Here is a 15,038-nt window from a genome sequence, read left to right as displayed (position 1 = left end):
TTGGATTTCTTCCTCCACTCACCTCCATTTCTTCTGCTCCTCCTCCAAGTCTTTCTCATCTTTCCGTTCCGTCTCTCGTTTCTATTCCTCAAACTGCCTTTCCTCCTCCTCCTCCCCCTCCTCCTTCTCAGTGCTCTGGGTGATGAGGAGGGAAATTGGAAGGAATTTTTAAAGCTCCGGCACCTCGCAAGCTCACACTGTAATGAGGTGGTGTGTGTGTGTGTGTGTGTGTGTGTGTGTGTGTGTGTGTGTGTGTGTGTGTGTGTGTGTGTGTGTGTGTGTGTGTGTGTGTGTGTGTGTGTGTGTGTGTGTGTTTGCTTGCGTGCGTGCGTGCGTGCGTGTGTGTCTACCTCCTCTGCTCTCAAAACTCTCTCTTCAGTGCTAACCTTTATCACACTCACGAGCGCCACTTCCCTTCTGATCCTCCACCATTTACCACATTTCCCCCAATTAACACCCTCCATCCCCGGACTTATTTTTGCTTTAGTAACGTACAGTCTTGCCTCATCCTGATAATTTTCTAACTTTGGGGGATATTATATGTAATGAAGGGGTTAGAAGCAGTGTCCATTAGCCTTTCCACAATGTTATTTCTCTTCCTCAGCTGAACAGACTCGGCAGAAGGTAATAAGAACGAATTATGCGGCATCGGATAGAGGAGATGAAGTTCAGTTGAGATATACAGTCCTTTTATTTCAACCCCTATGTGACAGTCTTATCTGACAATCTTCAGCGCCTCATTCCACCATTACCACCACCACTACCATCATCATCTTCGCAGTTATCTTCATCTTCCTTACCATCATCATTATCATTATCATCACTGTCATCATCATCGTCATCATCATCATCATCATCATTCAAACCCTCTGTCTCACCTAAAGATGGAGTGAGGTAGGATCCCCACACTAGTAAAGATAAAGTACAGAAGTTGGAAAATATGCATTAGCCTGAGAAGAATGTTAGTGCTCCCTATCATGAAGAAATTAACGGTCACTATTAAATGTGGCAGTAATATCAACCTGAGGCTTCTATTTCTCACCTTCACGTAAATAAAATCGTCTGCTTTAGCCTGAATAGAATACTAGTGGTGTCCATACCATGAAATATTAAAACAGTCACCTTATCAGTAGCGCTGCGCCTATCTCAAAAATTTTCTTCACTTCCTTCCCTTCCCCTTCTTTTGCATTCATCAATCTCTTTTAAAGGAGATTTTGAATTGTCCTGCACTGCCTTCCATATACCCTCTTTGGCATTCATCAATCTCCCTTAAATGAGATTCTACACCATACATCAATCTGAACTTCCACCTGCCCTCTTCTCACTCCAGTTTCCATCCCTTCTACATTCATCACTTCCCGCCAAACCCTCCACCGACAGCCTCCAGTTCATTTACCTTAACTTGGTGGTTATTATCGTCCTTTTACAATTTCCTGTAGCTTCATGGCAGAATACGGCAATACTACGGTTCTGCATCCTTTGCATGGCACCTCTTCCGGACTATTGGTACTACTTTTACTCTAACGTGACCTAAAAATGTCATCTCTCCATCGTGAATGCTGAGCTGTAACAAGAGTCTGACATTAGATTATGATGCTAGCCACGAAGATGCGCCATGGAAAGGATTTAGACCCGTTGTATTATATTTTACCGCCACTAAGCAAAGTGACATATGCTACAAAAGAACGAAAATTTAGGCCAAGTTAAGATGAAAAGGTTCTAGCGCCCCATTCTAGTGCTAATCTCTTCTTACAGCTCAGCATTCTAGACGGAGAGGCAGTAGATTTACACCTAGTTAAAGCTGACAGACTGTTGAAGCAGTTTCCATCCACCTCCAATTTACTCCATGTACTTCGCGTCCCCCCCCCCCTTCCACCTCATCATCTCCATCTTCCTCACCCTCTCCATCTTTAACCCTTCGATTGCTACAGTCTTTTTACTTAAACCTGGCCGAAAACTGCCATCTCTCCCTCTTCAATGCTGTGTGTGTGTGTATATATATATGTATATATCATCATCAGCAGCAGCAGCAGCCGTTTGAGTATCCACAGCAGGACCGGCCTATCCTGACCGAAGTCGGGACGATACAGACAATGTATCTCTACCAAGTGGCTTAGGCTGTCTGGTAGAGATTGTTTGTAGGGTGAGAAGTGCTTGTAAGTGTAATTGTAGTGTTGGAATGGCTTTGGATGTGCGTGTAGTCTGTGAACCAAGTGTAATCGGCCCGCGCAAGCCGACTGGGTGCAAGCACACTTTATAGTAAGCGACACTGGTTCAACCACAGCACCCCTTGTGTCCGCCAATGCTGTACGTGGCCGGGTGAACACTCCCAAAGTTTATTACCCTGGCGGGGGGCGAACCTTGGTTCACCCATGTACGAAATGCACACACTACCACTGTACCACAGAGGCTCATATATATATATATATATATATATATATATATATATACTAGAATGTTGCTAATCACGAAAACGTGCTATGGAAGAGACGGTGAGCCATAGCCTACTGTTGTCTTAATCTGCCTGTGAGTTAATGAAAAGAATTGCAAAACGACAAAAGCGTGGCCAATTTAATGTAAGATAAATAGGCTATAGTATATTACTCGACTGGACAGAATCGTTTCAAGTTTGTCCCAAAACTATGTACAGTAATTTCTAAGTGTGTTAATAAAGAGGGAGAAAGAGTTGTTTGAGCTAGATTTTGAAGCCTGTGACTGTCAGGATTTCTCTCGGTTGAACAAAAGCTTTTGGTTTTTGCCTGAATAATATAAAGAGCCGCACCATCCACAGCGAAAAAGTTAAACACATCTAACTTGTAAAATTTTATCCAGGCTCTGTCCTTCCCTTTAGCATAAGCTCTCATTCTAAATCTTTATTCATTTATTTTTCTTTTTTTACTTCCTGCTCCCCCCCCTCTCTCTCTCTCTCTCTCTCTCTCTCTCTCTCACAACACATTCCTGCTTCCTCTATCCCAACCTCTCAGTTCTTTCCCTTCCCCAAACTCTCTTCCATCCACCCTACCCTACTTTCTCCCTTCCCTCCCTTCTCCTTTTCTTTCCCTCCCTCCCCCTCCCCCCCTACTCATTATATCGGGTCGCTTCATCAGTATCCGGGGCGGGGGAGAAGAATCCTAAAAAGTGTTCCTAATCACGGCATAATTTAGCCAATGTTGCCCAGGGAAGGAGTTGCCCTTCTTGATGATCTCCCCATGGCTGGTGTTATTCTGGATTGAGAAGAAGGGTCGGTCTCTCTCTCTCTCTCTTCTAATTACCTTGTGTGAGGAGCTAATTTTCAGAGAAGTTCTAATGAAATATCTAAATTTAGAACAAGACATAATTTATAAGAGAGAGAGAGAGAGAGAGTTTATTACCGCTCTCTTTTTTCCACTCCACCACTGCAGCTCCATTTATTTAAAGTGCCATAAAATCATAACAACTTTTCCATACATTTTCGTCGCACTGTGGCAATATCGTGTGGAATTTCATTAAGCAGCAGATATAAAATTGACGAATATACAAAATAAAAGTCTTTCGAGGCCATGAACCAAAAGATATGCAATGTATTACACAAAGTATTTCACATTATATCAGCGGCCTTCCAACCATGATCATATCTGGCTCGATGTATCTTATCATATTCATTTGTATTTCACGCTGGTCATGACAGTAGTGAGCATGATGACTGTGGTGGTGTAACTGGTCTTGGAAATTGCAGGGATGATGGTGATGATGATGGTGATGATAATGATAACGGCAAGAACGATGAACATGATACCGGTAATGATGATGATAATGACGATAACGACATGATAACGATGATCATGATAATGAGTATTACGACGGTGGTAATGTAGTTCTCTCCAATGTAACCAACTTATTTGTATTAAGATTATACTGAAAATAAAGACTGGGAAACCTGGAAGGATTGAAGAAAAAAGCTAGGTCACGAAGGAGCCAAAGAAGAAAGTGAGAAAGAGTGGAAAAGCAAAGACAAAAAAAGTAGGAGAGAAGACTTGAAACTTGCTGTGGAAGAATGAGAGATGGGAAGTACGGTATGAAGGAAGAGAGATGGAAGATGAACATTAAGAGTAAGGTATCTCAAAAGGTGAAAAAGGAAAGCAGGGAAAGGGCGAAAGAGACTGGATGTTAGATAGAGATTTTGCCTGTGGAAGAAAAAGGAAGTAGGAGGAAAGTAGAAAGGGAGTAGAAAGGGCAATGAGAGGAGAGGGAAATAAGATGTGTAGGGAGTGAGGTAGGCGGAAACTGGAGGCAGGGAGGATGGGAAGGTGGCAAGGGATGAAAGGAAAGAAAAGGAAGGAATGAGAGAGGGTGAAGGATGAAAAGGAGGGACATACACACACACACACACACACACACACACACACACACACACACACACACACCTGCGTCTCTAACCTAATGCCATAACCAATCCTCCCAGGTGTTAGCACAAATCTACCTTAATCACTAATCTAATTAATGTTAGTGATGGCCGCCCTCACCCACACTATACACCCACCCACGCCTCTGCCGGGAATTAGTGGTGGTACTGATGGATCTATGCTGTGGTCGACAACAGTAGTAATAATAATAATAATAATGATAATAATAATAATAATAACAATAATAATAACGCGGCAGTAGGAGTACCGGTGGTGGTAGTAGTAGAAGTAGTAGTAGTAGTAGTAGTAGAAGTAGTAATATTATAGGAATTTATATGGCATTAAGGCAAAGGTGAAATAATTATCCCTATTCTTTCTGACAAAAGAATTATACAGACTGGCCCATATATCTAACGTTCCTCTTGCTCTCTACTGGACAATTTCTCGTGTTGTGGGAACGGCTCAGTCAGCGTTCTCAATGTCTACTCTGCATCATGTTTTATTCATTTCCTATTTCCACAGCGTCGCTCAGGTCCACACCAGCAGACTGAGCCGAACCGCAAGACATAAGATACTAGTGAAGTGTTATCTATGTGCCACTCTGTTTATAATTTTCAGGTACTACAGCCGACCCTGCTTTCACTTCCTTACGATAAAGAATGGGAGAAAGAACACAAAATTTTAAAACCTTGTGATGCGCTCTCCGGAACCCAGGAAGCTTTCCCGGATAATGTGTAAGAGTTTCAAAACTGTTCGTCTTAAAAGAGGAGCGATATTCCTGACCGCAACTGTATAGATTAAATCGTGCCAGAAATATAAGAAGGTTTTATACAATTTCGATATCAGACTCTCGTACGAGCCTAGATACACCTTTGCACGGCTTGACACAGTGCAACAACAACTGCAACAGATTTCCACAAGCGACGCCATCACTGTGCTGTTGTGTAGCAGAGAGACGAGACAAAGGGTTGACACTATCACTCAGAGACAGGTGTGACACGGACTGATATTGTGTGTGTGTGTGTGTGTGTGTGTGTGTGTGTGTGTGTGTGTGTGTGTGTGTGTGTGTGTGTGTGTGTGTGTGTGTGTGTGTGTGTGTGTGTGTGTGTGTGTGTGTGGTGCAATGCAGTGCAATGTAATGCAGTGCAGTGCAGTGCAGTGTAATGGACGTCAAAGGCACTGGAAGGATTTAAAAATTAAAAGAATAAATATTTACCAATAACTTAAAATCATTCAATTCTTCGTACTCTGACAACTGAATTCAGTGCATCCCAAACCATACTTCAAAGAATTACTAGCAACATAGGTATTTTGCTTTCATCTCCCACATTAGAACTGGAAACCATGCAATACCAACAAACTGATAAGTGTTTAAACAGTGAGAGTTCTAACCATCGTACCTACTGTAATATTTTCAGAGTATTCCGAACTGTAAATCCATTGTAGTTACCGGGGAATAAAAGCCCTTTATTTAACTTCCAGCTATCCCAGTGTATCCTGAAACCCAATAGGAATTGCTTGGACCATTGACCCTACCGTAGCAATCAATATCAGAGTCACCCCAATAGACTTTGCTATGAGGTATGAATGAACCAAAGTGTGTTGCTCTGGAATGCTGTGTGTGTGTGTGTGTGTGTGTGTGTGTGTGTGTGTGTGTGTGTGTGTGTGTGTGTGTGTGTGTGTGATGACTATGGCGATAGCGAGTCCAATAATTCCGCTTCACGTCTCCGCTGTCTCATATCACAATTACGCAACACGGAACAATATACCGAGAGACAGTGTGTGTGTGTGTGTGTGTGTGTGTGTGTGTGTGTGTGTGTGTGTGTGTGTGTGTGTGTGTGTGTGTGTGTGTGTGTGTGTGTGTGAACGGATGTTGAGAGAAGGGTAGCTATAGGGGAGGGGTGAAGAAGGATGAGGAAGCAGACAGTAAATAGTAGTTAATGACAGAGTAAACGGGACGAAACGATGAACTGAGTGTTGTGAGGAGGGTTTTTTTGGGGTGAGATGAGGGAAGATGGAGAAGAGGAGGGGGAAGATTGGTGAAGGAGGAGTAGATGAAGGGTGGCAGAGAAAGAGGGATGGAGGTAGAGGGATTGTGAGGATTATGGGTGTTGTGGGAAGGGTACAGGAACTAGGTGAGGGAGAATAAAAAGGAAAGGGAGGCAGAGAATGGTGAAGGAAGAGTAGTTGGGGAGATGAAAGGAGGGAAGAAGAGACAATGTGAGTGTGAGTGAGCTTTGTGAGAATGGTTTATGCTTGAGATGAGGAAGGGTGGAGACAAGTAGTAGAGGAATGGTGGGAGACAGAGAAGAGGAGGACCAGGGCTTGTGAGCAGGCATGAAAAGATAGATAAAAGGAGAAGAAGCAGAGGGACAGGAACCAGAGGAGGAGAGGGGGAGAGCTTCTGGGTAAGGTAAGGGAGGACAAATACGAGGAGAAGAGAAATGGGAGGCAGAAGAGACAAGGATATACGTTTAGAAAGAGAAATACCGGGTATGTTGGTGTCCTGAAAGGAAAGGCGGGCAGTAGGAAGGTGCACATGGCAGGGGAGGGTGCACATGGTAGGAAAAGGTGTACATGGTAGAAAAAAGTGTACATGACTGGAGGATGCACACAGGGGGGGATGCACATGGTAAGTGAATGTACATAGTAAGGGACGGTGCACATGGTAGGAAGTACGAGGATGTAAACTATAAGACAACATGACCCCTGCTACCATTTTCCAAGAGTCGCATTTAAAAACTTTCTCCTGAGCTTGTGGGTATGATGACAGACTCATGTTTTTGCCATCACTCCTACAACTACCATACACTTCAAACTAAATGACTGTGAATGTTTTAAATGAAGACATACGAAGGGCAAAAATATTTCCGATGACAGTGAACCAACATCAAGATTTCTGTACCCTGCAAATTAATTCAGATCCTTGATAAACACGGATCCAGCGCTCACTAAAGGAGGCTCACAATTGTTGCCTTACTCTCCCAGTCTCTCTCCCATTCGCTTCCTCCCGGCCTCATTCTCACCTTCTCTTCTCTCCAACTTCTGCCTCGCTAATGCATTTTTCTTTCATTTCCTCCAGACGATGGACTAAAAAGATGAGCGTCCTTTGCCGTCCAGCCCGACTTTAGACCATTTACATTTCCAGACAAAAATGACTACCATCATATTCTGCTTGAATTTCGCTTACATATACAGATACCTTTATTTCATCTTCTTCTTCCTCCTCCTCTTCTCCTTCATCTTCTTCTGTTTTTGCTAAGTTGGTTAAAATTTTGTTTGTCATTAGCACCTCACACTGTCCAATATACACGAAACATATCCCTAAGTCTTCTTCACAGCAGTAGGATTCTCTTTATACCTTTAATCTAGCCTACTGTAGGGTACAGTCTACATCATTCATCGTTTAGCCTAACCTACTGTACCTCCCATCCATTCATGCTACTCCGCCTCTTCCCCTACCGCTTCATACACACACTGTGCCTACATCCATCCCTTACTGCCCTCCCAACTATCCATCCCCCCCTCCAACATGACTTCCTATACCTACTACCCTATCAAACCCAACTACCACCATCACACCCTTTAGGTTAAGTCAAATAAACCGATATCTTATTCACGGTGATCACAACATGAAAGCAAACACCGCAATAATGGACGATTAACGCCTTCAGTCCGATTAGGCATTTTATATTGTGTCCTTGCTATCTCCAGGTAATTTCATCCCCCCTCCAGTTCGGTAGCAACAAGAATAACCTGAAAATTACGTCCTCACGCTAAAGAGGTTAAACAATTTTCTTTGGCTACTCTTTATTGCTGCATCTCAGTAGGGGTAGTCATATAATTCTTCTGCACTTCATCCCTGGCCTATATTTCTTCTTTCCAAGTCTCTCCTCTTTTCCCACCTCATGCCTCTCTTTCTTCCCCTTCCCTCCCCATGCTTCCCTTCCTCGTATGCCCCTCCGCCGGCCCCCGTTCCTCCTCCTACCTGTCCCGCCCCCGTCGCCCAGGGAGTCGTATATTCAGCACAGTCCATTGGAGGGGGAAACATTTGTTATCTGGCTGGACAAGATCACAGGTTTTCTGTGATTTTACACACGATCTGAACCTGTGCTTTCAGTTAACACAGGTCATGATTTCTGGAACAGCTTAATCTTTTACTTTTTTTACGCAATCTGGATCACTGAACACTGCATCAGGGACAGATGTTAATTAAACACCTAAGTGAACCTAAACATGATAATGATGCCAAGTAAAACTCTTACAAAGGAGGCAGTAAATTACATTACTGTATCTTCATTTCACAGGACGATGACGCACTCACAATTTTATTATGGCTATTTCAGTTGAAAGAAATTCTTTGACCTCAAAGGAAGCTTTTATATTCAGTACAAAAGTACAGAAGTACCTGCATCAGAGCAGTTGGCTTCAGTCAATGAAATATGCCTTTCATGTCAAAGGATCAAAGTGCTGTTTGTCAGTGTACATGTGTATATCACAGCCTTAAAGTTTTCAGTCTTCACACAGCATCAAACAATGAAGAATAACGCTTGTCGCAGGTTTGCTGCCCATGTGCGAACATATGTCTGTCCTGTGTCAACACAAGCATGTAAAAATAGACCTGAACTCTTGCTTGTACTCCTCTCCTACAACTCCATCACATGCTTGGTGCATATGCAAAATTTTAAATAAATTAAATGAACATAATTATAAGCTAATAACACACCCTAAGTTTTCAAATAGAAGAAACCATACACATTTCGACAAAACTACATTATTTAGCATACTAGTATCTATTTACCGTATTTCTATGGTAAGCATTTACTTTTATATTTATCCCACCGGGGATTATTCATTCGATGAAAAAAAGAAATAATTTTCCATACACATCCAACGAAGATTTGCTGAAGACTATGATATCAGTTTCTGTGAATACGTGACTTTATCTTAATAAGGAATGAACATGAAAGTGTGTGCGAGAATTGTGAATGGATATTGGTAGTTTTTTAAGGCCGCACACACACACACACACACACACACACACACACACACACACACACACACACACACACACACACACACCATCCTCCAGACTTGTACAAACACATTAGCATCACCGCCACCACCACCAGCTCTACCCACGCCCTCCCAAACACCTCCCTCAACAAGCCGTGCAAAGGATTAATGCTGCTGCTTCGCCAACTCAAACCCGAGCTGCTTCAGGGGAACAGCTTAAAGGCATGAACTTTTACCTATCTACACCTTCCCTACACCTACGACCTCTCCTACTTTCACCTATACCCTCACCTACCTACACTCTCACCTAGATACACTCTCACCTACTGTACACCCTCACCTACCTACGCCCTCACTTACACCCCACCTTACACTCTCACCTACCTACACCTCACCTACCTAAACCCTCATCTACCTACACCCTCATCTACCCATACACCCTCACCTACCTACACCCCACCTATACCTATATCCTCACCTACCTTTCTACACTCTCACCTACCCAGACCCTCATCTACCCATAACCTCAGCTACCCACAACCTCACCTACACCTGTGGGCCACTACGTTAATCAGGTGTATTGAGGCAGGTGAGAGGCTGCCGGTAATTTAAATCAGTAGTGTTGACTCGGCCTGGGTGTACATACGAGAAACCTATGGAGGGTCTACACGGCACAGTGGTGTACATAGGAGGTGTACACGGGGTTTACACGATCCAGGAGTACACAAGGGAGGAATACACAGGTTTACATCAGGTATGTGCAAGGTTTACACATAGGCAGCCAATACGCAGGTCCAAACGGTAGATATACGCAAGGTCTACGTAGGTCTGCACGACAAGTATACAAGAGATCTACACGAAAAGTAAGAGTATATACTATATCTTCGGAAGGCATACATGGAAAGTACACCCTGCAAATTTCAGTATAAATGGCATGATAAAGGGTACCAGGTTACCTAATGAAGCCTATAGGAAACTAATGTGTGCGAAGAAAGGTACACACAGGTAGTTTACACAGGATCAGGTTCACACGGGTCTCTGAATACCCTCATCAGCGAAGCCTGGGGGGTGGGGAAGGGAGGATATGTGGCTAGATATCCTGGCAAACATATTTTGTGTGTGTGTGTGTGTGTGTGTGTGTGTGTGTGTGTGTGTGTGTGTGTGTGTGTGTGTGTGTGTGTGTGTGTGTGTGTGTGTGTGTGTGTGTGTGTGTGTGCTTTGATGTACGTACAGTGTCTAGGCTATTTGTGAATGTAAGTATGTTTTCATAGGCAGGTGTACTGTATGTGCATGCATCCATGTATGTGTATATGCATGTTCTGGTATTTATGTATGTATGTATGTATGCATATATGAATGTAGGAAAAGCATGTACGTATCTATGTGTGCTTTCATGCTGTGTGTGTATATATAAGTGTGTGTGTTGGGTCAAGGAGTATTACTTTCATAACTCACACAATACAACTAAATCCAAAACAATCTCATTAAATTCGGAACTGGAAAGACATATGGGAACTTCGTCAGACTTATTACATATTGAATTAAAGCAAAATACTATAAGGGAAAGGCGAACGAGAAAAGAAAAAAGGGGGGGTCCTCGGCTTCCACTTCCTTCTTCCTCATTTTCTTCTCCTTCAGCTAAGACCAATCTCTTTGCACTCTCACCACCCACACTTCCTCCACGACACAAGCTCTCTTCTTTCACTCTCACTATTCACACACTTTCTTCATTCTCAGCACACCCTCTCTTTCATTCTCCGTTCACCTTCGCCAAAGTTTCTCATTCTCATTACTCTCTCTCTCTCTCTCTCTCTCTCTCTCTCTCTCTCTCTCTCTCTCTCTCTCTCTCTCTCTCTCTCTCATGTGGTTCCCTGGATATTCCTCCATTCCATCTCTGTGCCTTCCTCTCCAGTCGTCTCTCACTCCATTTACCCAGTTCAATATCCCTCCAGCTCTCAGTCTCTCATCCTTTCTTTCGCCGTCTTCGTCTTCTTCCTTCTCAAACTCTTTCTCATTCCATTCTTCTGGCTTAATCTTCCTTCGTCTATCAGATCTCTCTCTCTCTCTCAACCACCAGGCCTTTATCAGCACTGCAAAGCTCTCCTCATCTATACTAGTCATCTTCTGATTCATTCTTATATATATCTTTTCGTACCTTCAAAACGAGGAGGAGGAGGAGGAAGAGGAGGAGGAGCAGGAGATAAAGGGACGATGAGAGGAGGGAGATGAGAGAGAGGCGGGAAGGGGAGTAGAGATGAGGCAAAGTATCTACACTCCTACATCAGTGGTAATCTGGTCTGGTTTGATCGATCATTGCATATCTAAATTCAGCTCATTTCACACTCGGGAAGTCGGCATCAAACGTCATGTCACCTCTCCTGCATCTCTGACTATGGCCTCTGGAAATCAGCTTTGTGAATCCGTATTAGCCGAAAATGATAACTTATTAGCCTAGAAATCAGTGTTGTATGTGAGATGCTGCATTTTCAACACACAAAATTTTCACGTTGAGAGAGAGAGAGAGAGAGAGAGAGAGAGAGAGAAAGAGAGTTACAAGGCTTCTGGTGTCGACTGTACCTTTGATCATACCTGTTACTTCCCTCTGATGTAGCTAAAAAAGACGCAACATTTTACTACAGGAAAGTGTTCGAGAAGGGAAAGAAAAATGTTCATCGGAAGGGAAGGAAAGGGGTCTGGAAGGAAGGCGTCGGCTAAGGAGAGAGTAAAGAAGGAAAGTTAATGTGTTACCACCTCAGCACTTTCTCCCCGACTCCAGCGACTTCTCCCCGACCCTAACAATTTCTCCCCGACTCCAACAACTTCTCCCCGTCTCTGGCAGCTTCTCCCCGACTCCAGTAACTTCTCCCCGACTTCAGCAGCTTCTCCCCGACTCCAACAGCTTCTCCCCGATTCCAACAGCTTCTCCCCGACTCCAGCAACTTCTCCCCGACTTCAGCAGCTTCTCCCCGACTCCAACAGCTTCTCCCCGATTCCAACAGCTTCTCCCCGACTCCAGCAACTTCTCCCCGACTCCAAGTTACCGCAAACCAATCTCGCCATCCCACACCCCACTTTCACCGCTCATGATGGATATTGTCACCATTCATTTCTTTCAAAACTTTGTGTTCTCAAGTTTGTTCGTTCAGAAAGGAGCGCCCAGGAAGTTTTCGCTCTTCGTTTTCTGTGGTGGTGGTGGTGGTGGTGGTGGTGGTAGTGTGTGGTGGTGGTGGTGGTGGTGGTGGTGGTGTTGGTGTGGTAGTGGTGATGGATGTTACGTGGTGGTGCAATATGGTGGTGTGGTGGTGGTGGTATGATATGATGGTGTGTGGTGGTGATGTGATGTGGTGGTGTGTTGTAGTGATGGTGTGATGTGGTGGTCTGTGGAAGTGGTGGTAACTGGGTATGGTAATGGTGGTGGTGTATTGTAGTGTGGCAGTGGAATGTAGTGGTATGCGGTGATGGTGTGTGGTAGTTGGTGGTGTGAGATGGTTGTGTATGGTGGTCATGTATGGCGGCATTACACAGAACTGAGTGACAGGGGAAGACACAACGCAGCTTAATGTCATGTGTGTGTGTGTGTGTGTGTGTGTGTGTGTGTGTGTGTGTGTGTGTGTGTGTGTGTGTGTGTGTGTGTGTGTGTGTGTGTGTGTGTGTGTGTGTGTAGGCGGCAGTCTTATGTGTGGAAATTATAGGCTAGTCCATGTGCAGTATGTGCCTGTTATACTATGCTTGTGTCTCAATAATCATAAGACCCTGTGACTTACCTCCTCAGACAGTTGACTAGCGCCCCATGAACCTGTCTGACCCAACGAGCCACCCTTCAACATAATTAAGTCTTTCCCTTGACCCAGCACGACAGTCACGTGATCAAGGTGTGGGATGATAACAGGCTCCACCAACTGCAGTCATTTTACCCGAACATGGCCGAGATTTGAGTCCTTTCGCAGCTTATTTCACGTAGATCAGTGAAAAAAAAGACAATACCATGGTTCTACACCTTTTTCATACCACTTCTTCGTGACTGGCATCATATCCCAATGTTATTCTCTTCCTGTGACTCGGTAACTATAATGAAGAGATGGTATTTTTTGGCCAAGTTGGAGAAAGAAGTGTATAATACGCCCACTACGTGATAAATAAGCAAGGTGCTTCTGTGTTAACGACCTAATTTCAAGACCATATCACATTTTGCGTTCGGTTTGTTTTGAATTCTTTGATAAGGACAACATTTTCAAGCTTTCTGCCTTTCCTACTTTCTTTTTGCACAGAAAAATCAAATCCATCTACCAACTCCCGCACCTCAAGCACCGAATCCTTACCACGCCACCACAAACACTCGGACTTAATGCTTCAACTGCTCTCTAATTCCATCCTATCAGAATCGCCACTAACGCTTTGGGCGAAGTGGTGGAAAAAGTAGATTACCCCAGCCGAAGCATGAGAGTGGCGGGGTGGAGTAGAACGGGATATGGGTGTGGCAGAGTGAGAAATGACGTGGTAGAAAGAAAATTAAGTGTGGTGGGTAAAGGAAGGATATGAGTGGGATAGGGTGTGGTAGGAGGTCGCAGGGAGAAAATTTAGTGGGGTGGAGTGTGGTAGGAAGGGACAGGAGAAAAATTAAGTATGGTGGAGTGATGGTACGAGATGGCAGAAAGAAAATGAAGTATGACAGAAGGTCATAGGAAGAGAATTAAGTGTGGCGGGGTGTGATAAAGGGGAGCAGGAAGAATGATAAGCGTGGTAAGCTGAGGCGGAGCATGAATGTGGTGGGGCGAGGCAGGGGGCGGTAGTAGCTTGTGGATATATTGGTGTGCTATTGTGTGGGTCAGCAATAAGACCTGAGAGGCGGTGTTGTGGAGGGCCTTTGATTGAGTCGGGGAAGCGGGTCAGGTGAACACTTCCTGGGTCGCTGCTGAACGCCCAACCCATAACAATGAAGGACACAATAGCACACCTGAACACAGACTCGCTACCTATAATGACGTAATGAGTAAAACAATAAGATTATCCAATTTTGTCATCATTTCTGGCAGTCCTTAGATTAACAGATCCAGTAGTGTTTTAAGAAATCTATATATGCTGTTAAATCCACCGTTCCCTAACTAAACAGATTTCAGTTACAAAATGCCGATGTTAATTATGCACCCACTCCTAACTTCAAAAATCTTGACTGTTCATTAATCATAGCTTATCTCCCGCTGGGTAATGAACTTGTGATTAACCCAGGTCATCCCTCTATCATAAACATTATTTACCCAAACGTAATATAAACTTATGAAGGAGACAGGAGGAAGAATGCTAAGAGTGGAAAGGATAACGAGGGAAAAGGAACATGATGAGAGAGGCATGATGAAGGTGAGGTAAAGTAAATATGTGTTTGTGTGACTGGCTGCAGGGAGAAAGGGAAGGAAGGGAGATAAGGACGAAGAAAATGTGAGACGGAAAGAGGAGGAAGAAAATATGAGAGGGAATGGAGAAGAGCATGAAAAGGAAAGTGGGAAGGGGCTGAACGAGGGAAGGTAAGTGGGTAAAGGAAAGAAATATGTGTATGTGACTGTCTGAGAGGAAGTTGGGAGTGAAAGATAGGTTCAGGAAAAGACGATGACTAAGATGTTACAAGAGAGAAGATGAATTAAATGG

The sequence above is a fragment of the Coenobita brevimanus genome, chromosome 70 (genome assembly GCF_032717465.1).
Source record: "Coenobita brevimanus isolate Jiangsu-jjx chromosome 70, ASM3271746v2, whole genome shotgun sequence".
Classification (NCBI taxonomy): Eukaryota; Metazoa; Arthropoda; class Malacostraca; order Decapoda; family Coenobitidae; genus Coenobita; species Coenobita brevimanus.
This window is presented reverse-complemented; position numbering follows the sequence as displayed.